The following is a 25579-nucleotide window of genomic DNA, read 5'->3' as shown; positions in this document are numbered from 1 at the left end:
TCCCTTGGATTACATCAGTGATGTGGAGAGGAGGATCCCACTGCATGGGCGACAGCCGGTTCTTCAAATCTTCCCAGCCAGGCTTGTGCCCCAGAGAGGATACAGTCCACCACAGGCACAAACCCATGATCCCCTGGGATCGACGGCTGCCTACTAATTAATTCCTGTGCTTACAAATTCAAAATAAGTCCTTATTTTTCCTGCTTTGAATGAAATGAATTTTTGCAGTAAAGATATCCCACTATTTTCTTGGTCACTGTGCCAGCATAGCATGTCAACGACTTACTATCTCTTACCTGTATGTCTTTAGACTGTGGGAGGAAACTGGAGCACCCGGAGGAAACCCACAAGGTCATGGGGAGACTACACAAATTCTTTACAGAGAGCAGTAGGAATTGCACCTCAGTCACTGATTGTTGCCACTGTAAAGTGTTACCCTTACTGCTACAAAAGCAAACATGTTATAGTAGATAATGGCAAAGAATGCTCAAAGTTCAAAGGAAGTTTATTATCAAACCACATATACAACTGTCCTGTGATTTACTTTCTGGCAGATATTCACAGTGGATACAAACACAAAGGGAGGCATGGTAGCGTAGTGGGTAGCACAACGCCTTATGGTATAGAAAAGCGGGTTCAATTCCCGCCTCTGCCTGTAGGGAGTATACACATCCTCCCCGTGATCTTGTAGGTTTTCTCCAGGTTCTCCGGTTTCCTTCCACAGTCCAAAGACATACCAGTTGGTATATTAATCTTGTCATTGTAAGTTGTCCCTCCATTAGACTAGGGTTAAATTGGGGGATTGCTGGGTGCCGTGGCTCAAATGTTGGGATGGGTCTGTTCCCCGCTTCATCTCAATAAATAAATAAATTGATTAGACAGACAAACAACCAATATGCAAAGGGCAACGTTCAGAGTTCAAAGTAAATTTATTGTCAATGTCCATATATGTCACCATATACAATGCTGAGATTAGATTTCTTGTGCTTATCCACAGTAAGTCCGAGAGATACAATAGGATCAATGAAAGACTGCAGCCAACAGGATGGACAAACAACAAATGTGTAAAAGACAACAACTGTGCAAATACAAAAAAGAAATTTTAAAAATTAACAGATATGTAATAAATATCAAAAACATGAGATGATAAGTCTTTGAAAATGAGTCCATAGGTTCTGGGAATAATTCTCCTACTTCACCATTCCCCATTCCCATTTCCTACTCTCACCTTACCTCCTTACCTGCCCATCACCTCCCTCTGGTGCTCCTCCAGTTCTCCACGTCCCGTCCTTTCTTAGCAAATTTCCTCTTCTTCAGCCCTTTAGTTCTTTTAACATTTGACTTCCCAGCTCTTTACATCATTACCACCCACCCCCCCCCCCCAGGTTCACCTATCACCTACTATATTGTACTTCTTCCTCCCCTTCCCCAACTTCATACTCTAACTTCTCATCTCTTTTTTAGTTCAGATGAAGGCTTTCAGCCCGAAATGTTGACTGCTTACTTTTTCCCATAGATGCTGCCTGGCCTGCCGAGTTCCTCCAGAATTTTGTGTGTATTACTTAAGCCAGTATTTTTGTTGGATAACAGTAGTGTTGTGGGTAACTCGATATGATAGCAGTTTGGAGTGTCAAAGTTTGGAGCTCAGTTCTGGTGTCCTCTGTAAGAAGTCTGAATGTTCTTCCTGTGAGTGTGTGAGTTTCCTCCAGGTGCTCTGGTTTCCTCCCACAGCCCAAAGACGTACTGGTTAGTAGGTTAATTGGACATTATAGATTGCCTTGTGTGAGGCTAGAGTTAAAAAGATGGGTTTGCTAGGTAGGGTAGTCTCAGTGGGAGGAACAAGGACATATGTAGGAGCATAATAAATCATGAGGCTACTTGGCCAGGCAGCAATCGTGTTGAAAGAAACACCTCAACCATCAGGAAGAAGGTACAGGAGCATCAGGACTCACACTACCAGGTTCAAGAACATTTATTACCTTTCATCCATCAGACCCTTGCACCAGAGGGGCTAACTTCATTCACCCAACAACCTATAGACTCACTTTGAAGGACTCTTCATCTCATGTTCTCACTATTATTTATTTATTTTATTATTATTACTACTACTACAACTACTATTTGGTGTGAGTCCTGATGCTTCTGTACCTTCTCCCTGATAGTTGAGGTATTTCTTTCAACATAAATGCTGCTTGGCCAATGGCTGTGTATACAAACAGACTCATGAAGGCCACAATAGGTCTACAGCAGACATGATCTCAATGGCTCTCCACGCAGCCTTGGATCAACAGTTCAATGCAAATACGCGTGTCAGGATGCTGTTTATTGACTATAGCTCGGTATTTAACATCATCATTCCTACCATCCTGATCAGAGAGCTAGGGAACCTAGGCCTCTATACCTCCCTCTACAACGAGATCCTCGACTTCCTAAACAGAAGACCACAGCCTGTCTGGATGAGAAATGACATCTCCACCTCACCAACATGTGGTTATAAAGAAGGGAAGACTGGCAATATTTCATTCAGTGTTTACGAAGATTTGGTTTGTCAACTGAAACTCACCAAAACTTTTATTGCCTGGATTGGGGAGCATGCCTTATGGAAACAGTTTGAGTGACGGAGGATGAGAGGTGACCTGATAGAGGTGTATAAGATGATGAGAGGCTTTTTCTCCTTGGAGTGACGGAGGATGAGAGGTGACCTGATAGAGGTGTATAAGATGATGAGAGGCATTGATCGTGTGGATAGTCAGAGGCTTTTTCCCAAGGCTGAAATGGCTGCCACAAGAGGACACAGGTTTAAGGTGCTGGGGAGTAGGTACAGAGGAGATGTCAGGGGTAAGTTTTTTACTTAGAGAGTGGTGAGTGTGTGGAATGGGCTGCCGGCAACAGTGGTGGGGGTGGATACGATAGGGTCTTTTAAGAGACTTTTGGATAGGTACATGGAGCTTAGAAAAATAGAGGGCTATGGGTAAGCCTAGTAATTTCTAAGGTAGGGCCATGTTCGGCACAACTTTGTGGGCCAGAGGGCCTGTATTGTGCGGTAGGTTTTCTATGTTTCTGTGTTTTACAAATGTGTTATGGAGAGCATTCTGATTGGCTGCATCACTGTCTCGTAGGGAGTGGGGGTTACTGCACAAGATTGAAGTAAGTTGCAGAAACTTTTAAAATTAGTCAGCTCGGTCATGGGCAGCAGACTCTGTAGTATCCAAGACATCGTCGACGAGTGGTGCCTCAGGAAGGTGTGTATCTATCACTAAGGACCCCCACCACCCAGGACGTGCCCTCTTCTCACTGCTACTGCCAGGAAGGAGGTACAGAACCTGAAGGCACACATTCAGTAATTCAGGAACAGCTTCTTCCCCTCTGCCATCAGATTTCTGAATGGACATTGAACACATGAACACTACCTCAATACTTATTTTAATTTAACTATTTAATAGACAGATTTGTACTTAATGTAACTATATTGATTTATCATGCATTTCACTGTACTGCTGCCATAAATTAACAAATTTCATGACATATGCCAGTGATTTTAAACTAGATTCTGAGTCTGTACTTCTTGTATTTGCACAGTTTGTTGTCTTTAGCACTGGTTTTTGTCTATCTTGTGTGTGGTCTTTCATTGATTGTATGATGTAAACTGAATCTCAGGGTAGTATATGGTGACATATATGTACTTGATACTAAATTAGTCTGAGCTTTGAAATTTGAATTGACATTTCAGCTTGATGATTCCTTAACAGATCTTTCAGTACTTCCACTTTCTACAAATTGTGCATAGAATTATTGATGCCTAGAAGTGAATGGTCACCTCAGTTATTCTTCAAATTAATATGACATCACACATTACAACTAATATGTTCTGTTGATGTCTTATGATTAAATGACATTAGGAGTCTCAAGTCCCATTGCACCAGGTTCAGGAACAGTTTTTACTCCTCAACAATCAGGCTCTTGAACCAGAAGGGATAACATCACTCAACTTCACTCGCTCCAGCACGCAACTGATTCCGCCTTATGTGGATTCGCTCGTAAGGATTCTACATCTCATGTTCTTCATATGTATTGCATATTTATTTTTTTTTAAAGTGTTGCTTCTCCAACTTGCGTGGCCTCATTGTGGCAGTAGAGGAGGTCATGGACTGACATATCAGAATAGGAAGTAGAATTGAAATGGGTGGCCAATGAAGATCTTTGCAATAAAGCGGTCACTGAATGCATACGAGATGAAGAGAGTTGGAGTATGCTACCCTCCATGTATGTACATACAGAGAAAAATATTTGTGAAAAGATGAAGGAAGGTGAAGATAGGGCAGTCATTTTGATTGAGAACTTCCTTTAATTAATATAAATTTGAAAATCCAAAGATGGGAGTGATTAAGATTCTCACAGTCACACATTCAGTTTCATGCACTCTTCTAGCCTCTAGAGGTGTAGTTCATTTTCAATGAACATGATTTCCCCTATTTAAGCTCACTTTTTATATCATTTCCTACAATTCCAAAAGTAATAGACAGTATTAGTATATTTTGGCGCACGGCAATTCAGTATTGAAGTTAATATGTATTTTACTTTTTCCAGTTTTACATGTATTAAAAGCACTGAAGAATTTTCTGTCTCGGGTGATTTTTGAGAAGGTGTTTAGCTTAGTGCATACTTTTGTACATACGCACTGCAAGGGCAGTAGAGGCACAGTGATTGAGAAAGGCAACGTAACAGAAAAACAATGCTTACATTAGATGTTGATCTGATGAAGTAATAATTAGTAAAAGCTCAAAGTAGAGAAATTTCGTGGTAATTAATAGGAAATAAAAAGGCTATTTTTACAGAGTTAGTTTGGATTGGATACCAGGAATTACTGTGTAGGTTTCCTCTGGGGCTTGTGATCACCACTTGTTCTGCATTTACACGGGCTATTTGGGGGCCGATTTCCAATGAGAATTGATTTTATTTGCAGATAACACCAAATTAGTTAACGAGAAGAGCTCTGAGGAGACAGAGTGGTTATAGATTGAATCAAAAAAGTACCAGTGATTTGGCTGGAATGTGGCAGCTGGAGGAGCTACAGCTGCTTGCTGAATACTGTTTGTGTACATGTGGTTTCCCTGTGCTCTGGCTGAGCAGTTGGGACCAGCAAGGATGGATTTTTCCTTGTGTAGGAGTAGGCTCTCACACTGCTACCATGACCAGAAACATGTTGCTGGGAAACATTGCTTTTCCATTTAGTTTCTCATCTCCAACAAGCTTTTCATTGGATTGCAGATATTCAACAGGGCCAGTGGAAAGCTACTAAACCTTTTTCAGATTCAATTCAAGATTGTTTAATGTCATTTCCAGTACACAAGTGTAAAGGAGAACAAAATAATTGTTACTCCAGATCCAATGCAGCACAAAAAAAAAACACAATAAGAACACAGTAATAAAAAAACACAATAAATATAAATAGAAAGTTTGTACATAAGATAGCTTCAATACATAGGTTGATTGTACAGTATTTCCATAAAGCAATGCTAGGCACAGGAGTGTCTGTACATAAGGTGACTGATAGTGGTGGTTAGGGGATTGGGGAGGTGGGTAGTGGGTTAGTACATAGAGTTGTTGATCAGCCTTATTGCTGGGGGACAATAACTGTTTTTGAGTCTGGTGGTCCTGTTACAGAAGCTACGTCACCTCCTCCCTGATGGGAGTGGGACAAACAGCCCATGAGCAGGGTGGGTGGGATCCTTTATGATCTTACTGGCCCTTTTCTGTCCTTGGAATTGGGAAATAGGCAGAGTCAATATTCAGTCAGACTTAGAGTACAGATACGAATGCAGGAAAGGCTAAGGAAAATTCACTGGCCCAATCTGGCAACAACCTTGACAAAACACAGGACTGAAATACACTGAACAATAAACGGAGAGGCAAATGATAGGTGGAGCACCATGAGACACAGGTGGCAGCAATACAGGTAATAATGGGAAACAGGTGAGAGACAGAGTACTCAGTAATACAGGGGCCGGAGTAGAGCAGGAGATGGGCACATGGCAATACAAAACGACAGACTGATAGCTGGGGGAAACACACAAAAAGACAGAGTTCAACTGGAGGTACTGACACCTTGATGGTGGGTGGGCTGATGCCAGTGATGTGTTGGGCAGTTTTGACTTCTCCTTGTAGAGGCTTCTGGTCTGCTGCAGTGCAGTTTCCATACCATACACTGATGCAGCTTGTTAGGATGCTCTCCGTAGAATGATGTGAGTATGGATGTGTAAAGTCCGGCTTTGTTCGGCTTCCTCAGAAAGTAGTGTTTGCAGATTCATTGACTGGCCAGCTGGAGTGGAGGAATCTTCTCCTCAATCACTCAGTGTGCTTCTACAGGTGCTTCTTTCTCCACCTTGATGGTTGTACTGAGAAGAGGGCACGTCACAAATGGTAAGAGTCTTTAAAGATGTATGCCAGCTTCTTGAGGTACTGCCTCGTGATGTTCTTGATGGTGGGGTGAGTTGTGGAGATGACCGAGTCTACAACCTCCGCTTCTTCTTACAACCCTGTGCATTGGAGACTCTATTCCAGGCTGTAATGCAACCAGTCAAATTGCTGAGGTCATGATCCACGTTGGTACCAATGACACAGTCAGGAAGAGTAATAAGGTCCAGCAAAGTGAGTTCAAGGAGTTAGGTGCTCACTTAAAGGATTAAAGTGGCCATTTATGCACCAAATTTTCCCTACACCTGTTGTCGAAAAGAGATGGGGAAGATTTTAAATGGATTTTTTGCATCTGTATTTACTCAGGAGATGGGCACAGAGTCTATAGAAATGAGGCAAAGCAGCATCAATTTCATGGACCCTGTACAGATTACAGATCTGGACCAGCTGGAAAAATGTGCTGAAAAATGTCAGATAGAATTTAATGCAGACAAGTGTGAGACGTTGTACTTTGGGAGGACAAACCAGGGTAAGACTTGCACTGTCAATTGTACGGCACTGAAGAGTGCTGGAGCACAGAGGGATCTAGAAATACAGATTCATAATTCATTGAAAGTGTGTCACAGGTAGATAGGGTGATAAAGAAAGCTGTCGCATAGGCTTTTATAAACCAAAGTATTGAGCAAGGAGTTGGGATGTTACAGAGTATGTTGAAGTTTTATAAGACATCGGTGAGGTCTAATTTGGAGTATTGTGTGCAGATTTGCTCACCTATGTACAGGAAAACTGTAAGTAAGATTGAAAGAGTGCAGAAAATAATTATGAGTATTTTGCCAGAACTTGAGGACCTGAGTTATAAGGAAAGGTTGAATAGGTTAGGACTTTATTGCCTGAAGCCCAGGAGATTGAGGGGAGATATGATAGAGGTATGCAAAATTATGAGGGTATTGATAGGGTAAATAGAAGCAGCTTTTTCTATCGAGACTAGAATTAGAGGTCATAGGTTAAGGGTGAAAGGTGAAATGTTTAAGAGGAACATGAGGAGGAACAACTTCACTCAGAGGGTGGTGAGAGTGTGGAATGAACTGCCAGCAAATGTGATGGACGTGGGTTTGATTAAGAAAAATTTGGATAGGTGCATGGATGGGAGGGGTATGAAGGGCTATGATCTGATTGCAGGTTGATAGGACTCAGCATATTAATAGTTCAGCATGGACTGGATAGGCCAATTCTTCCTCCAATCCTTCATTTTCATTGTAATGTTCAAAATGACTGTTGAAACTTTCAAATTCTTCATAGTTCCTAACTTGTTGAAGTAATAAAGTTCTTCCATTTTCACTCCCGGTCATTTCTGGCATCTCCAAGACTGAAAGCTTGAAACTGCAGTGAGCAAAATCGTTCGGAATTGTCTTACTGTTTATTTATCCCCAACTGTCAGTGACAAAAAAAAACACTCTTTTTGAGCATAAATACACACAACTGATGCTATTTTAAAACTGTTCACTCTAAGTACACTATTGTGTCTAATGGCCACTGACGCTGGTTGAAAATTGTTCAAGAACAGTCTCCTGCCAATTAAGCGACATCGTGTCCAATTAACCGGAATCCATCGTATGTGTTTAACTTGTAAACAGCAAGTGAGGTCGGCAAATCTTTCCTTCTCCAGAACCAAGAGTGACCTTCAAGATGGAATCATGGAAGCAGACTCTCTGTAAATAGATGCTCTGCTGTCAGGAATGCAATCCTGAAGATAAACCCAAGAAACTCATTCAAGTTTCTAATAAATCTTTAATTTTATAAATTTTTAATAAATCTTAAATCTTCAATCTGAAGATGCACCATTTAGTAGGTTAATTAATCATTGTAAGTTGTTCCATGATTAGATGAGAGTTAAATCTGGGGTTGCTGGGCTCAAAGGGCCAAAGTGGCCTATTCCATAAGATAAGTTTCTATTCAGTGGGACTAGGCAGAAAATGGTTTGGCACAGCCAAGAAGGGCCAAAAGGCCTGTTTCTGTGTTATAGTTTTTCTATGGTTTCTATGGTTTCTTTCTATAAGAAAGACCGTAAGTTATAGGAACAGAATTAGGCCATTTGGATCTTTGAGTCTGCTGCGGCATTTCATCATGGCTGATCTATTTCCCTCTCAACCCTAATCTTCCATATTCCATTTATACCCTGAGCAATCAAGAACCTATCAAACTCTGCCTTAAACATAGCCAATGACTTGACCTCCACAGCCGCCTGTGGCAACGAATATCACAGGTTCACCACTCCCTAGCAAAAGAAATTCCTCCTAATTCCCATTTTAAAGGGACATCCCTCTATTATGAGTCTGTGTCCTCTGGTCTTAGATCCATTACCAGAGGAACCATCCTCTCCACATCCACTCTATTGACGCCTTTCAGCATTCAATAGTTTTCAAAGAGATTACGTGCGGTATCTGTAAGTAAATATTGATCTTGATGTTTTTAATTTTAATTTTCTGTATTTTAACCTACTTAGATATTCTCAAGGTGCATCCTGTCTTTGTAAGACCATGGGTAAAGGCCATTTCCATGAGACAAAAATGACTCTATTTTTTTAAAAAGAAATGTGACCGGTGTTGTACAAATTGAATGAGAACTGTGGGACTTCAGGAAACAATGCTGTCAAGTGGCGGCACCGCTATCCAAGCTATTAATTGGTTTCCTGGGATCCTCTTGTTCTCCGCCTGGCCAGAGTCATGGTTCTCAGTATTTTAAATGGAGCCAAAACAAGCCTCCATTGGCTGTCACTGGGTCAAAGGGGAAATCATTCAATTCTCAGAGCTACAAGCAAATAATAAAAATAACATACATTTTTAAAGCCAAGTTTTGATAAATATATGTTCTTTCTCCAAGTAAGGCCATATTTTGTATAAATGGTTCTGATTTTTGGACATGTCTTTCCCTTTTCTTCCTAATTTGTGAAGATGCCTTTCTATTGGCAACAATGATGATTGTCAGCATACCTTAGTTGGAAATTGTTTATCTTCTAACCTGGAAGGTTACGTGCTGAAGCATCACTCCCTCTTTATTAAATTTGAGAACATAATCTAGTCTGATACTTCATTGCAATAGTTGGGATAATGTTTTTCTGGCAGAGTTTGATAAAAGGGCTATTAAACTGGCTGGCGATTGCAACACAGTTCTATTCAGAACCTGGTTTTAGATGATTTATGTGTTCAGTCTTCAACTGCTTTGGACTGTCTGCTTGAAGCAGTCTTCAAAGTTTGGGCAGTACAGAGCCAGGAGGTCAGGTTGTGTTTTGGCGTACCATATTTTGATTTGACAGCTCTTCAAAGAAATGTATAGTATTAACAGATTACTGAAGCTCACATCATTTAGGAGTGAGTGTGGGTCACGGGTTCAAGACTTTAAAATTGATGTAAGACATTTCTTATAAACTCTCCTTGTGCATAAAGAACACAAGGGCAATAAGAATGGCAAGCAAACTATAATGAACGTGAGAGATTCTGCGGATGCTGGAAATCCAGAGCAACATGCACATAATGCTGGATGAACCCAGAAGTGCAGACAGCATCTACGGAAATGAATAGACAGTTGATATTTCAGGCCAAGACCCTTCTTCAGGACTGGAAACGAAGTGGGAAGCCACCAAAATGAAAAGGTGGGGGTAGGGAGAGGAGGCCAGCTGGAAGGTGAGAGGTGAAGCCAGTTGGGTGGGAAAGGTCAAGAACTGGAGAGGAAGGTATCTGATTGGAGCGGAAAGTCGACCACAGGAGAAAGGGAGGAGGAGGGGGCTAAGAGGTGGTAATAGGCAGGTGAGAAGAGGTAAGAGGCCAGAGTGGGGAGTAGAAGAGGGGAAGGCATAGGGATATTTTTTAACTGGAAGGAGAAACCGATATTCATGCCATCAGGCTGGAGGCTACCCAAACAGACTATAAGGTGTTGGTCCTCCACCCTGAAGATGGCCTCATGATGGCACAAGAGGATGCCATGGACCAACATGTCAGAATGGGAATGGGAATTGGAATTAAGACATTTGGCCACCAGTAAGCTCCGCTTGCGGTAGCTGGAGGGGATGTGCTCGACAGAGTGGTCCCTCAATTTACAATGGTCTTACCAATGCAAAGAAGGCTGCGTCAGGAGCACTGGACACAAACGACGACCCCAGCAGATTCACAGATGAATATTTGCCTCACCTGGAAGGACTGTTTGGGGCCCTGAATGGAGCTGTGGGAGGAGGAGAATGGGAAGGTGATAGTTGTTACGAAAATCAAAGTTAAATCTCTGATGCTGGAAATCTATAATAGAATCTCGGATGGTAGCATTGATGGGAGGCACAGTAGTTTAGTGATTAGCATAAGGCTATTACGGTGTCAATGACCCAGGTTCAATTCCTGTACGTTCTCCCCATAACCCCATGGGTTTCTTCAGGGTTTCCTCCCAAAGTCCAAACACAAACCGAGTGAATTGCTTAAATCGGTGTAACTGGGTGGCGAAAACTCATTGTACTGGAAAGGCCTGTTACCACACTGTGACTCAAAATAAAAAGGCTCGAAATGCTCTGTGGGAAGGAGAAACAGAGTTAGCATTTCAGGTTGGAGATCTTGCATCACCTTCTTCCATGATTTTTTTTTTGAAGTCTGAATAAGTATTCACAACTGCTCGGGAGTGCTGGACCACAGTAACCATAAGGCCCCACACTTGCAATTGGCAATGGCTAACTTGCTGATCGATTTCTAGTTCTAATTGTGAATTACTCAGTATCTCTGCGTTACCTACTCTATCATACAAGCCTTCAATTTTCAGATTTTACTTTTCGTCATAAGCCAGAAAAAATAACTTACTTCTCCAGTGGCCTCAATTCTTCTATTTTACCTTCATCTCTTCACCATATACTGATGCAAAATGATGGAATTTTGTGGAAATTCTCAAAGATATGAAAATACAGGTACTATATATGTGTGTGTGTGTGTGTGTGTGTGTGTATATATATATATACACACACACGTGATCAGTTATGTTGTGGTCTCTTTGTAATCCATAAAAATACAGTTGATTCCAGTTAATTGTGCCAATAATTAATCAAGACAGCAGCTTATTTGGGACAACTCAGAAAGAACAAAACCTAATCAAGAAAATTACTGAGACTCCCTTCATTTATTTGGGACACTGCCAAACAGTTTCTAACTTAGGGTCAGCCGCATGCATTTGCGTGGCGATTAGATGCTACATTGTGCTTAGAGAGAATAGTTCTTAAATAGCATCAGTTGCATGTGCTTTTGTTCAAAATGCAGTGATTTTGGTCACTGATAGTTGGCGAGAACAAGCAGTGAGACAATTCAGAACTGTTTTGTTCACTGTGGTTTCAAACAATCAGGTTTGAAGATGCCAGAGAAGGCTAGGAGTAAAAATTAAACAATTTCAGTACTTCAGCAACTATGAAGAATTGACAATCATCTTGTATGTTACAATGTAAATGAAGATTTGGAAGATGTAATAGTGCATAGCGTTGTATGAAGGCAGGCCATTACCTACACTAAGTATTTGTGCTGAGGCAGCTCACTCACCTTTGGTCCCCACCAGACACTCAGCTCTCACCTGTAGCTCAAGTAGCATTTTGTATGCAACAGCAACAACCCCGGTACACTGTTCCAACAGGTGGGATAAACCAGGTGATGCTAGCCGACAGACTTCATGCCCTGGTGAGATAGGGACATCCCTGTCCTCGGGTGTGAAGCCAGCTCTGGTGGACTGGGCAGATGAGATTCATGGTGAGATCCAATGGTCAGGAAGGCAGTTCTGCAACACTGTGAAGAGCGAAGGGCATCTTGAGGCACAAGAGAAGTCATGGTCATCCAATGCAACCAAGGAAGACTCCAGTTGTGATGAATAGTCGTATTACGGACCCAGACACCTGAGGTCGAGAGAATGAAAGTACCCCAGAGCAATGCCTTTTCCACTTTAAAAACTTACCTGCACAGGTTTCCTGTCAATGTCAGATACAACAGACAACCACCAGTAGTATTGATAGTATTCCAATTTGTTCTGTATTTCAATTTGTTACTCAGTAAAATGGTCATTTGTCTTTTTTACACCTTTTTAATTATTTCCATGAAACTTCAGCTAATGGGGAAGCTGTTTAATTGGGCCGAAATGTACTGGTCCCAATGCGTCCCAATGAACTGGAATCCACTGTATATAAAAACATGTTCATTAATCACAGTCTACAGAAATAGTGTTTCTTAATTGTTTTTAATGAACTATATGTGGAGAAATGCAACACTTTTAGAATTATTTTAGTCAGAAACACAGAAAACCTACAGCACAATACCAGCCCTTCAGTCCACAGTGCTGTGCCGAACATGTCCTTACCTTAGAAATTACCTAGGGTTACCTATAGCCCTTTATTTTTCTGAGCTCCATGTACTTGTCCAGGAGTCTCTTAAAAGACCCTATCGTATCTGCCTCCACCACCATCACCAGCAGCCCATTCCGTGCACTCACCACTCTCTGCGTAAAAAAAAACTTACCCTGGACATCTCCTCTGTACCTACTTCCAAGCACCTTAAAACTGTGCACTCTTATGCTAGCCACTTCAGCCCTGGGAAAAAAGAATATCCACACGATCAATGCCTCTCATCATCTTATACACCTTTATCAGGTCACCTCTCGTCTTCTGTCGCTCCAAGGAGAAAAGGCCGAGTTCACTCACCTAGTCATCAAGCTTGTGGAAGATTCATTCAGCTGGTGGATGAGCACAGTCCTGCCTGTTAAGAGTTTCCATTGGGATGTCTTTCCGATTGTAATCTCCTCTTCTTCTGGAGTTCTGTGGCTATGGGTAGCAAGGTTGTTAGCAGCTCACACTGGTGATAAGTGATCGGGGTTCAATTCCCATTTTATCTGTAAGCAGTTTAGAAGTTCTCCCCATGATGACATGGGTTTCTTCTGGGTGCTCTGCTTTCCAGCCAAATTCTAAAGACGTATGGGTTAGAGTTTGGGGTTTGTAAGTTGCGGGCATGCTACTTTGGAGTTGTACGCATGGCAATACTTGTGAGCTGCCTCCCAACCCCCTCCCAGCACCACCCTTGCACTATGTTGGTTCTCAAAGCAAACAATACATTTCACTGTAAGTTTCGAAGTACATGTGACAAACAAAGCTGATCTTTAAGTCTTTAATTGTTATCATTAGATCTGCTCATAGGCCTAGATCATTGGAAACAGATGGGTAGAAATGCCATCCTCACTATTCGATAATGTTGAAGTTTAGTTTAGGCTGCCCACTCACACAACACATCTGCTAGAATGAGTGACCATATTTATAACTTCTTGTTTTTTTCCATTTTTTGCCAACAGCACACAAGTGGTTGTCCAAGTGAATTGGCCTTTTGCTGTTCCATGAGGTATGAATGTTTATCCATTGTGTGAGCTGCGTCAATAAAAACACAAAAGGCCAGATTGTGTTAAGGTTGCAGTTTAGTTGAAAGAAACTAAGAAGACCTGAGATCCTCTCATATCCCCTTTGCCAATCATCTGTCCAGCTCTTGGCTCCATCCCTCCCCCTCCTGTCTTCTCCTATCATTTTGGATCTCCCCCTCCCCCTCCCACTTTCAAATCTCTTACTAACTCTTCCTTCAGTTAGTCCTGACGAAGGGTCTCGGCCCGAAACGTCGACTGTACCTCTTCCTAGAGATGCTGCCTGACCTGCTGCGTTCACCAGCAACTTTGATGTGTGTTACTAAGAAGCCTTCTGTTGGTTAGGGTCGAACATGGATATTATGTCCTAGCAGTCTACGTGATACACAAGCTGGGACTAAACTCAAATATAAAATCATAACCAACGTATTTAAAGGGTGCGCAGGAGAGAAAAAAACAAATTAAAGACAGCTTCTGCATTCTCAGACAGTTTTGTCAATGTTCATTTCAGAGAAAATAGATTGAAGGTAGATTTTCTTTACAGGGAAAAATCAAAGTAAATTTATTGTCAATGTACTGTATATGTCACCATATACAACCATGAGGTTCATTTTCTTGCAGGCATTCACAGTAGAAGAACAAATAAATACAATAGAATCAATGGAAAACACAGACAAGTAAACAATGCACAAAGGAGACAAACTGTGCAAATAGAAAAAAAAATCAAAGAATAAATTATGCTGAGAACATGAGTTGTAGAGCCCTTGAAAGTGACTCCATACATTGTGTTCAGTGATCAATTCAGTGTTGATGTGAGTGAAGTTATCCAGGAGCCTGATGGTTGAGGGGTAATAGTTGTTTCTGAACCTGGTGATGTGAGACCTAAAGCTCTTGTACCTCTTTCCTAAAGGCAGCAGTGAGAAGAGAGTATGTCCTTCCTTCTGCTATTACTAAGGAGAGATGCTTGGGATGCTGAAACATTTGAAGGTAGGTAAGTTACCTGGACCAGATGGGTTATACACCAGGGTTATGAAAGAATTAGCTGAAATGATTGTGGAGGCATTAGTAATGATCTTTCAAGAATCTCTAGGTTCTGAAATGGTTCCGGAGGACTAGAAAATGACAAATGACACTCCATTCCTAAGAAGGGAAGGAGACAAAAGAAAGGAAATTATCGGCCAGTTTGCCTGACATCAGTGGCTGGGAGAATGCTTGAGTCCATTTTAAGGATGTAGTTTTGCGGTATTTGGAGGTACATGATAAAATAGGCAAAGTCAGCATGGTTTCTTTAAGGGGAGATCTTGCCTCACAGATCTGTTAGAAGTCTTTGAGGAAACAGCAGGCAAGATAGACAAAGGGGAGCCAGTGGATATTGTTTCCCTGGATTTCCAGAAGGCCTTTGACAAGTTGCTGCACACGAGGCTGTTTCACAAGATAAGGGCACATAGTATTATAGGAAAATTACCAGCACTGACAAAAGATCAGCTGACTGGCAGGTCGCAAAAAGTGGGAATAAAGGGGTCTGTTCTGGTTGGCTGCTGGTGACTAGTGTTGTCAAACAGGGTTCAGTATTAAGACCACTTATTTTCATGTTATATTGTCAATGATGTGGAAGACCAAATTAATAGTTTTGGAGCCAAGTTTGTGGACAATATGAAGATAGTTGGAAGGGCAGGTAGTGTTTAGGAGGCAGGGAGTCTGCAGAAGGACTTAGACAGATTGGGAGAAGAGATAAAGATGTAGCAGATGAAATACAATGTAGAGAAGTATTTAGTCATGTACTTTGGCAGAAGGAATAAAAACGTAGACTATTTTCTAATTGGGAAGAAAGTTCAAAAATCAGAAGGACAAAGGGACTCGGGAGTCCTTGTACAGGATTCCCTGAAGTTTAATTTTAAAGTTTTAAGATTGAATTGGTTGTACGTAAGGCAAGTACAACTTTAGCATTCATTTTGAGAGGACTAAAATGTAAGAGCAAGGCTATTACTAATGCGGAAGATTTATAAAGCATTGGTCAAACTTCACCTGAGGCATTGTGAGCAGTTTTGATTCATCATCTAAGAAAAACTGTGTTGCCATCGGAAAGGGTCCAGAGGAGGCTCATGAGAATGATTCTGGGAATGAACGCGTTAACAAATGAAGAACGTTTGATGGTGCTGAGCTGTACTAACTGGAGTTAAATAGAATGAGGGAGGATCTCATTGAAGCATATTGAATATTGAAAGGTCTAGATGGAGTGGATGTGGAGAAGATGCTTCCTTTAGTAAGGGAGTCTTGGACCAGAGGGCACAGCCTCAGAATAAAGGGACGTAGAGAGATGAGGAGTCATTTCTTTAGCCAGAGGGTAGCGAATATGTGGAATTCCTTGCCACAGATGGCTCTGGAGGCCAAATCACTGGGTATTTTTAAAATGGAGGTTAATAGTTTTGTGGTTAATCAGGGTGTCAAAGGTTATGGGAAGAAGGGAGGAGACTTGATGGGATATTGTGAGGAATAATAAATTAGCCATGGTGGAATGGTGGAGCAGATTTGATAGTCCAAATGGCCTAATTCTGCTCCTATGTCCTATGGTGTTATGGTCTTATGATCTGGATGATAGGGGTCCTTAATGATGGATGCTGCTTTCTTGTGACAGAGCTCCATGTAGAGGTGTTCAGTGATGCACATCATCTGTCTTCAACCCCTCATTTCCCTATGTAGGTTTTATCCTTGTCAATGTTCTTTGCTCTGTTTACTTTGTAAAGTCGTATATTTATTTGTTCAATCCCATGGAAGCCTGCTGCTCACTTGTTTCTGAAATGTCTCATCAGAAAAGCCCAGGGGATCAAAGAAAATTTTCCATGTTTCCGTCACATCAAAGCATAATACATCAAAACTTGTTGAATATAGTCAAAATGACAAGCATTAAATATATATTGAAATATAAAGGACATATCACATTAATATATGCCCCAGTCATCATATAAAATTATGTGATATTCTGCTATGTAAGTGATATAGACTGTCCAGATATTCTTTTTCTTCAATTTCATATTTAAATAACAAATAATATTTAGAACCCTTCATAGTGAACCACCCTCTTTATTCTAATTTCAGATTTGCAGTGCCTTTGGAACTGCTAGTCATAATTTCAAATGCTGTGTGGTTCATTTGAAATAAAGATTTTCATAATTTGAAAGTTGTAATTTTCTTAAATTGAGTTTTTAAGTGCTAGATAAATGTGTTACAGATGTAAAATCAAGTGCCTAAACCAAGCTAATGCTTTTCAGTTCTTTCACATGTGTCAGCATTAATGGAACCAGCCTTTTATAAAGTACCGAGTGGAAAGGCATTGCTGAACCAACGAGATTCTGTTTTGATGAATGCTGTTCGTATTTCAGGAATCAGGTACAAAAGGCGACTTCAAATCTGCCTGAACTTCAAGCCGAGGTTAATGCTATTCTCCTTTGGGTTGAACCACCCACATTGCTTAAGGTCACTAACTGGGGCCAGTCGAGTACAGAGAGACTGCGGCAGTCTTGGCATCTCCTTGATGAGGCTCCCTGCTGATCTAATACACATACCAGCTCACTTGCCAAGTCAAATAGCACATTTAGTGAATTTGAAATAAGATTTAAGTGGGTCGGCACAATGCGGCTGTCCTCTCATCTTTTTACCGAATCCTTCTCTTTGTGTTACAGACTGAAAACTGCCCTTGTTAGAGGACTTAATCTTCATTTTTTTTTGTAGATTATTTGAAAACAGGTCAATTCAACGTCAGAGATGAAACCTCCTCCTCTTGATGAAAAAGACCCTGCTGCTGTCCTAGTCCCATCATACATTAAAAGTACAAGAGTTGAATGCATGCTGATTTTGTATGGAGGCTTTTTACTCCTCCAAATAAAAAAAAACAACCACGACGTCTGAAGCCTAACACTTCAAGTAGAACTTACAATCACCAGGTATTAAATTCTCAGTTGGCCAAATTATTATATTTCCTTTTAAAGAAAGGATTCAATATAATCCATAAGATTTTAGCAGTGCACGATTATAGCAGTTCATTCATTATGTGCTGTACTGTGTAACGTGGACAATCGTTGTCTTTCCATGACCATGACTATTCTTGACAAAGTTTTCAACAGAAGTGGTTTACCTTTACCTTCTGCTGGGCAGTGTCTTTACAAAACAGGTGACTCCAGCCATTATCAATACTCTTCAGAGATTTTCTGCCTGGTATCAGTGGTGGCATAGCCAGGACTCGTGATGTGTACCAGCTGCTCATATGACCATCCATCACCTGCTCCCACGGCTTCACGTAACCCTGATCAGGGGGCTAAACAGGTGCTACACCTTGCCATGGGTGACCTAAAGGCTAGTGGAGAGAAGAATTACCTTACATCTCCTTCAGTAGAGACATATCCCCACCCCGACACCCAAGTGCACCAATAGACTATTGGAATTATATTAATCAGAATCAGGTTTATTATCACTGGCATACAGTACTATGTAAAAGTCTTAGGCACCCCAGGTGTTTTATATGGTATCAGGTAGTATGGACTCCACAGAACCCTGACCTCAACATTATTGAGGCTGTCTGGGATTACCTGGAGAGTCAGAAGCAAGTGAGAAAACAAAAGTCTGCAGAAGAACTGTGGCAAGTTCTCCAAGATGCTTGAAACAACCCACCAGCTGACTTTTTAATAAAACTGCACACAGTGTACCAAAGAGAACAGATGCAGTTTTAGAGGTAAAGGATGGACACACCAAGCATTGATTTTCTTTAGTTTCCTACTGTTTACTGCTCTTTATAATATTTTTCTTTTGATATTTAGAAATGTTTCATTTAATTATTTTGGAATGTATCTTGGTTTTACAGATTTTTTTTTTACGTATGCCTAAGACTTTTGCACAGTACTGTATGTTGTGAAATGTTGTTTTGTAGCTTCAATACATTACAATACATAAAACATATTTCCAGAAGTTACAATAAGAAATATAAAACAAAAGTAGTTCAAAATTCAAAATAAACATTATCAAAGTACGTGTATGTCACCATATACTAAACTGAGATTAATTTTTTTGCAGGCATTCACAGTAGAAATAGAATAGATTCAATGAAAACCTACACAGAAAGATGGACAACAACCAACGTGCAAAAGATGACAAACTGAGCAAATACAAAAAGAAAACAAACAATAATAATAAAAAGGAATAAATAATATTGAGAACATGAGTTGTGGTATCGTCAAAAGTGAGTCCATAGGTTGTGGAATCAGTTTGGTGCAAAATAGCGAGGTAGTGTTGATGTGTTTATGGATCATTAAGAATTCTTATTTGGAGGGAATGAAGCTGTTTCTAAAATACTGAGTGTGTTTCTTTGGGCTCCTGTATCTCCTCCTTCACGGTCGTATGAGAAAAACGCATATTCTGCATGGTGAGTGTCCTTAATGATGGATGCTGCCTTCTTTAATTAAAATCCGTTAAATAGATCATCCAGTAAGACATTTCTGATTGCACTAATGTGCCTATTTTGATTAAAGAACATTTTTTGTGTTCTTTCTGCAACTTCACTGATAAACACCACTAGACCATAGAGAAATAGGCTATTCAACCTATTTAGATTGCTCCACCCTTCCATCATGGGTGACTTATTTTCCCCCTCAATCTCATTCTCCTGCATTCTCCCCACAAGCTTTCATGCCCTGATTAATTAAGGATTCATCAACCTCTGTTTTAAACATACCCAATGACTCGGCCACCACAGCCACCTGTGGCCGTGCACTCCACAGATTCACCACCTTCTGACTAAAGAAACATATAAAGGTAGTATATAAATAAAATATGTTTAGGATAGAGTGATGTTGAACTATCTGTTCTGAATTCCAGCACCTGCATTTTCTTTCATCTTGAAGTTTATTTTGTATTGAGCATTTAATAAGGATATAGTCAAAGTGGGTAAATTAATTCCATATTACGTATTTGTTTAAGTCATTCATTTTGTTCAGTATGTGCATCTCATAATAACGTTGGCAATCATGGTCTTTCCATGACCATGATTGTTCTTGGCAAATTTTTCTGCAAGTGATTCTGCATGCCTTCTCTGGGCAGTGTCTTTACAAGACGGGAAACCCCAGCCATTGTCATTGAGGATCCAATTGTAAAGGAGGTATGGAGGCCAAGCTTTTGGAGCTTATTGAATAGATTAGATGGTATTGAATGCAGAGCTGTAATCGATAAAAAGCATCCTGATGTATGCATCTTCACTGTCCAGATGTTCCAGGGTTGAGTGAAGAGCCAATGAGGGGGCATCTGCTGTGGACCTGCTGCATCTGTGGCACATTGGAGCCGATCCAAGTCATTTCTCAAGCAGAAGTTAAGGCATTTCATCACCAATCTCTCAAAACACTTCACTGCTGAGAATGTAAGTGCATGTTTTTGAGGCAGGTTACCACGTTCTTCTTAGGCACCAGTATAATTGAAGCCTGCCTGAGGCGGGTGGTCACCTTGGACTGCCAAAGCGAGCGGTTAAAGATTTCAGTGAACACCCCTGCCAATTGATCAGCACAGGCTTTTTGTAATTGGCCAGGTACCCTGTCTGTGCCAGATGATTTTCGTGGGTTCACTCTGCTGAAGGCAGCTCACACGTGAGCCTCAGAAACTGAAATCACAGGATCATTGGGGTCTGCGGGAATTCATGAAGGTTCCGTCATGTTTTGACGGTCAAAGTGAGCATAGAAGGCATTGACCTCATCAGGAAGCAAATCTCTGTTGTCAACTGTGTCACTTGACTTTACTTTATAAGAGGTGTTGGCATTCTAGGCCTGCCACAGCAATCGAGTATCTTTCATTGATTCAAGTTTAGTTTGGAATTGCCAGTTTGCCTGTGAGGTGGCTTTCTGGACCTCGTGTAACTTTTTTGGTCATTGTATAGTTCTCTTCAATTGTTTGCCTGATTGTGCTTTTTTTCTCTTTTCTCTTGCATTTTGGGTGTTGGTCTCTTATTTTTATTTTTACGTTAATTGAGTTCTTTTGGGTTTCTTGCTTTGTGGCTACCTATGTACAAGCAAATCTCAAGGTTGTATAATTTCTACATTCCTTGATAATAAATGTACTTTGAAACTTTGATACCAGACCTGAATGCTTCTGATCTGGCCCTCAGCAGATTGTGGATCTCATGTTTCATCCAGGGCTTCCAGCTGGAGAAGACTCTGAATGATTTTGTGGGGTACATTTGTTTTTATAATGTCTATGGCAACTATGATGTATTCATTCAGGTCCACAGATAAATCCTGAAACACAGCCCAGTCCACCAACTCAAGGCAATCTTACAGCTGCTTCCCTGTCTTCCGTGACCACCTTTTTGTTGTCCTAACCTCTGAAACTTTGCTCTTTAGCCTCTGCCTGTATGCAGTTAGTTTAAGGACAGTTAAATAATGAGATGTCCCAAAATAAAGACCAGGCATGGAATGGTAGACATTCCTTATCTTAGTATGACAGTGGCCTAGTATGCTGGGACCTCTGGTGCTACATGGTATATGCTGATGGTAATTGGGCAGAGTTTTCTTCAAACAAGCCAACTTGGTCCTTAACTCTGATTTGAAATGCATCAGAATGAGTGTTTTTTGTTTGGAGACAGCATCATGCAGTATCTCAAATGCTTGATTATAGTCGGCCAGTGGTGGTATGTAAACTCCAGTGACAATCACAGATGAGAAATCCCTAGGTAAGTACAATGGACAGCTTTTGATTGTCACATGTTCAAGATTGGGGGAACACAAGTTCAACAAAGTAGCCACATTGGAACACCACCAATAGTTTATTATGAAACACACGCCTCTATTTAGAACAGACATGAGAAGGAATTTCTTTACCCAAAGGGTAGCGAATCTATGGAATTCATTGTCACAGATGGCTGTGAAGGCCAAGTCACTGGGTATATTTAAAGCAGAGGTTGATATGTTGTTAATTAGTCAGTGTGTCAAAGGTTACGGTGAGAAGACAGGAAAATGGGGTTGAGAGGGAAAACAAATTGGACATGATCAAATGGCAGAACAGACTAGATGGGCTGAATGCCCTAATTCTTCTCTCATACGTCTTATGATTCACTAGCATAAGTTTGAACCTTGTCATTGGGGATTGAGGAGATTCACACAGCAGAGGTTACTGAGTAACTGGGAATAACCCACAAGACCATAAGACATAGGAAAAGTATTAGGCCATTTGGCCCATCAAATCTGCTCTGCCATTCCACTATGGATGATTTATTATCCTTCTCAACCCAATTCTCCTGCCTTGTCCCCGTAACCTTTGACACCCTGACTCATATAGAACCTAGCAATCTCCGCTTTAACTATACTCAAGGACTTGATCTCCACAGCCGTCTATGACAATGAATTCCAGATATTCATGACGCTCTGGATAACAAAATTTCTCCTCATCTTTGTTCTAAATTGAAGTCCCTCTTTTCTGAGGCATTGCTCTCTGGTCTTAGACTCTCCACTATAAGAAACGTCCTCTACACATTCACTCTATCTTGGACTTTCTATATTCAATAAGTTTCATTGAGATCTTGCATGCCAACATTGTTTTAAATTCCAGCAAGTACAAAGCCACAGCTTTCAATTGTTACCCATACGTTAACCCTTTCATTCCCGAATCATTCTCATGAACCTCCTCTGGACAGCCTCCAATAAGAGAACATCTTTCCTTAGCTAAACAGCCCAGCACTGCTCAGCTACTCCAACCAGGCCTCGCCAGTGCCTCAGCGTCACATCCTTGCTCTTGTATTCTAGTGCTCTGGAAATTACTGCTAATACTGCTTTTGCCTCCCTCACCACCGACTCAACCCGCAAGTTAACCTTCAGGGAATCAAAGTGCTGAGGAAGCTGATCAGCCAGCCAAGATCTAACGGATGGAAATGGGCCTTTGACATTTCAGGTTAAAGCCCTTCACTAGGCCTTAAAGAAAGGAGACAGTCAATATAGAAAAGGTGGTGGTGGGGGAGGATTGGAGAGAGAGTTGCTGAGTGACAGGTACATGCATGTGAGGGGCATCGCAGTGGACAGTGGAAAATGGAATGAAGGGAAAGAGGTAGGAAGCAGAAACACAGGGAGGAATCTGGGCAGATCGAGAGGATGGGGAGGGGAAAGAAAAGGGGTGATAGGGCCAAAGAGCTAAGGGGGACAGAGGGGAGTGGTTATCAGAAATTGGTTTTTATGCTGTTAGTATGGAGAATGTCAAGACAAAACAGAAGGTGATGGTCCTCTAATTTGCATCTCACCTCAGCTTGAGAGTAGAGGAGGCTGTGGACAGACATATCAGTGTAGGAATGGGAAGTGGAATTATAATGACTGAACACAAGGAGATCTCTGCTGTTATAGCAGATGAAGGAAAGGCACTCTATGAAATAATTTCCTCCCCCCCCCACCACCACTGATCTGCATCAGATCTCATTGATGTAGAGGAGACTTCACCAGATACAATAAATGACATTGCTGGACACTATCCCCTCCTATCAGGTTCAACCTTCTTCAACCCTTTGTCACTTCCACCTATTACCTCCCAGCCTCTTTCATTATTTCTATTCTCCCCCTCCCTCACCTGCCTATCACTCCCCCTGTACCTGGATCCACCTATCACTTGTTGGCTCTTGCTCCATCTCTTTATACTGGTTCTCACCCTTCTTTCTTTCCCAATGAAAGGTCTCAGCCCGAAACATCAACTGTCCATTTCCCTCCATAGATGCTGCCTGACCTGCTGAGTTCCTCCAGCATTTTGCATGTGTTGCCCTAGATTTTCAACATCTGCTGACTCTCGTGTGGATACTTTCATCAAGTTGAGAGGTGAAGGCCACAGTTTGCTATTGACCAGAGAATGTGGATTGTGAGAGTCTGGAATAAGCTGACAAATTCTCAAACTTGTTCATTAGCCACAAAGAGAAATGCCCTTCATAAATTTCCCAGGGCAAGATTAGAAATGACTTCAGTTACCATATCCTGTGTGAAGATGTCTTCTATTTTAATGTCAGCTTCATTGATTTTTTATTCTGTCCTAATTTAATGCTGAATTGATTCCATTTCTGCTTCCATACATAACCGTTCCTTTATCGTTCAGTTCCAGAGCATACTTATTCTGTATGGTAAAGTGTCTGAGTGAACTGAAAAGTAAATTATTGCAAAGGAAAATTAGAAATATCTGTTTCCTGTATCATCTTTTATTGGCAAATCCATTATGTTAATTTTTGCAAAATGGAGTTGTTGCCAGACAGCAAGCTTCCGTGATAAAAGTCTCCCACCATGAATCATATATTCATTTCTGTTTCTGTCACGGATCGTACAGCATAGTTTATGAGGACCAACACTTCTATTAACACCACAGAATTCAGTGTCCTTGCATTTAATTGTACTAAGAAAACTTAATTTATTAAATATCTGAACAGGAAACATAATAGACCATAGAAATGACAAGCAAAAACAGGGGTATTTAAGAAAAAAGTTCAGAGTTCAATCCTGATGTCCTTCAAAAGGAGTCTGTATTTCCTCCCTGTGGAATGCATGGGTTTTCTCCGGGTGCTCTGGTTTCCTCCCACATACCAGTTGGTAGGTTAACTGGTCATTGTAAATTGCCCTGTGATTAGACTAGGATTAAATTGGGGTTTCTGGAAGGGTGGGAAAGGCCTATTCCATGACGTATCTCAGTCAATCAATCAATCAATAATAACACAAGTAAGAACTTGATACAACACTTTAGGAAGAAAACGAGATTAATAATGAATTTGCCTGTTGGAAGCATTAACTCACATGAATGATTCATTGTGCTTGTGTAAAATTATTTTTTTCTACAGCTTGTACTGACATTTAATAGTTACAGACTTACAGAGAGGACGCATGCATGAACTTGGGCCTTTTAGCATTAATTTGCTCTTTTTCTTTCTCGTAAACAGTACAACCACGTCTCTGAAACGTCTGATATTGTGTAGTCATTATAAATAAATGTCATGATGTGACATAATGTAACAGGGCAAAGGAATGCAAATGATGCCTTCCTTTCCTAGGGGTGGGGAGGGGGTTTGGAGGGAGCTGTGAGCAATCCTTGGGAATACCTTCATTTGATACCAAGCTGATGACATTGGAAAATGAAGAAGGGAATAGTTGCAGTTCTTTTTCACTTGTGATTTCTGTAAGTTATGTGTGTTTGGAATGGCTATATCTATTAAGTAAGTTGTTCTTGCCTGTTTGTCCTGTAATATTATATCCGGACAGTTATTATGGACTGTCCTATCTGTAATACTGCAATGGATCGGTCCATAATATAATTTGTGGTATTCTGACTCTAAAACTGGATCAGGCTTGTATTTATAGCCAGGTATGATTTATTTTCTGAGTTTGTATGTTAAAACAAGATTTTGGCCCACAAACGCATCTTTCCCATTTCACGCACATCTGCACTCACCCCATCCTCCCACCACCCCACTAGGGATTGGGTTCCTCTTGTCCTCACCTACCACCCCACCGGCCTTCGTGTGCAACATATAATTCTCCGTAATTTCCGCCACCTCCAACAGGATCCCACCACCAAGCACATCTTTCCCTCCCCCCCAACTTTCTGCTTTCCACAGGGATCACTCCCTACGCGACTCCCTTGTCCATTCGTTTCCCCCCCCATCCCTTCCCACTGATCTCCCTCCTGACACTTATCCGTGTAAGCGGAACAAGTGCTACACCTGCCCTTACACTTCCACTCTTACCACCATTCAGAGCCCCAAACAGTCCTTCCAGGTGAGGCG

This window comes from Mobula birostris, chromosome 17 (genome assembly GCF_030028105.1).
Source record: "Mobula birostris isolate sMobBir1 chromosome 17, sMobBir1.hap1, whole genome shotgun sequence".
In the NCBI taxonomy this organism is placed as follows: Eukaryota; Metazoa; Chordata; class Chondrichthyes; order Myliobatiformes; family Myliobatidae; genus Mobula; species Mobula birostris.
Note: the sequence above shows the minus strand (reverse complement) of the source record.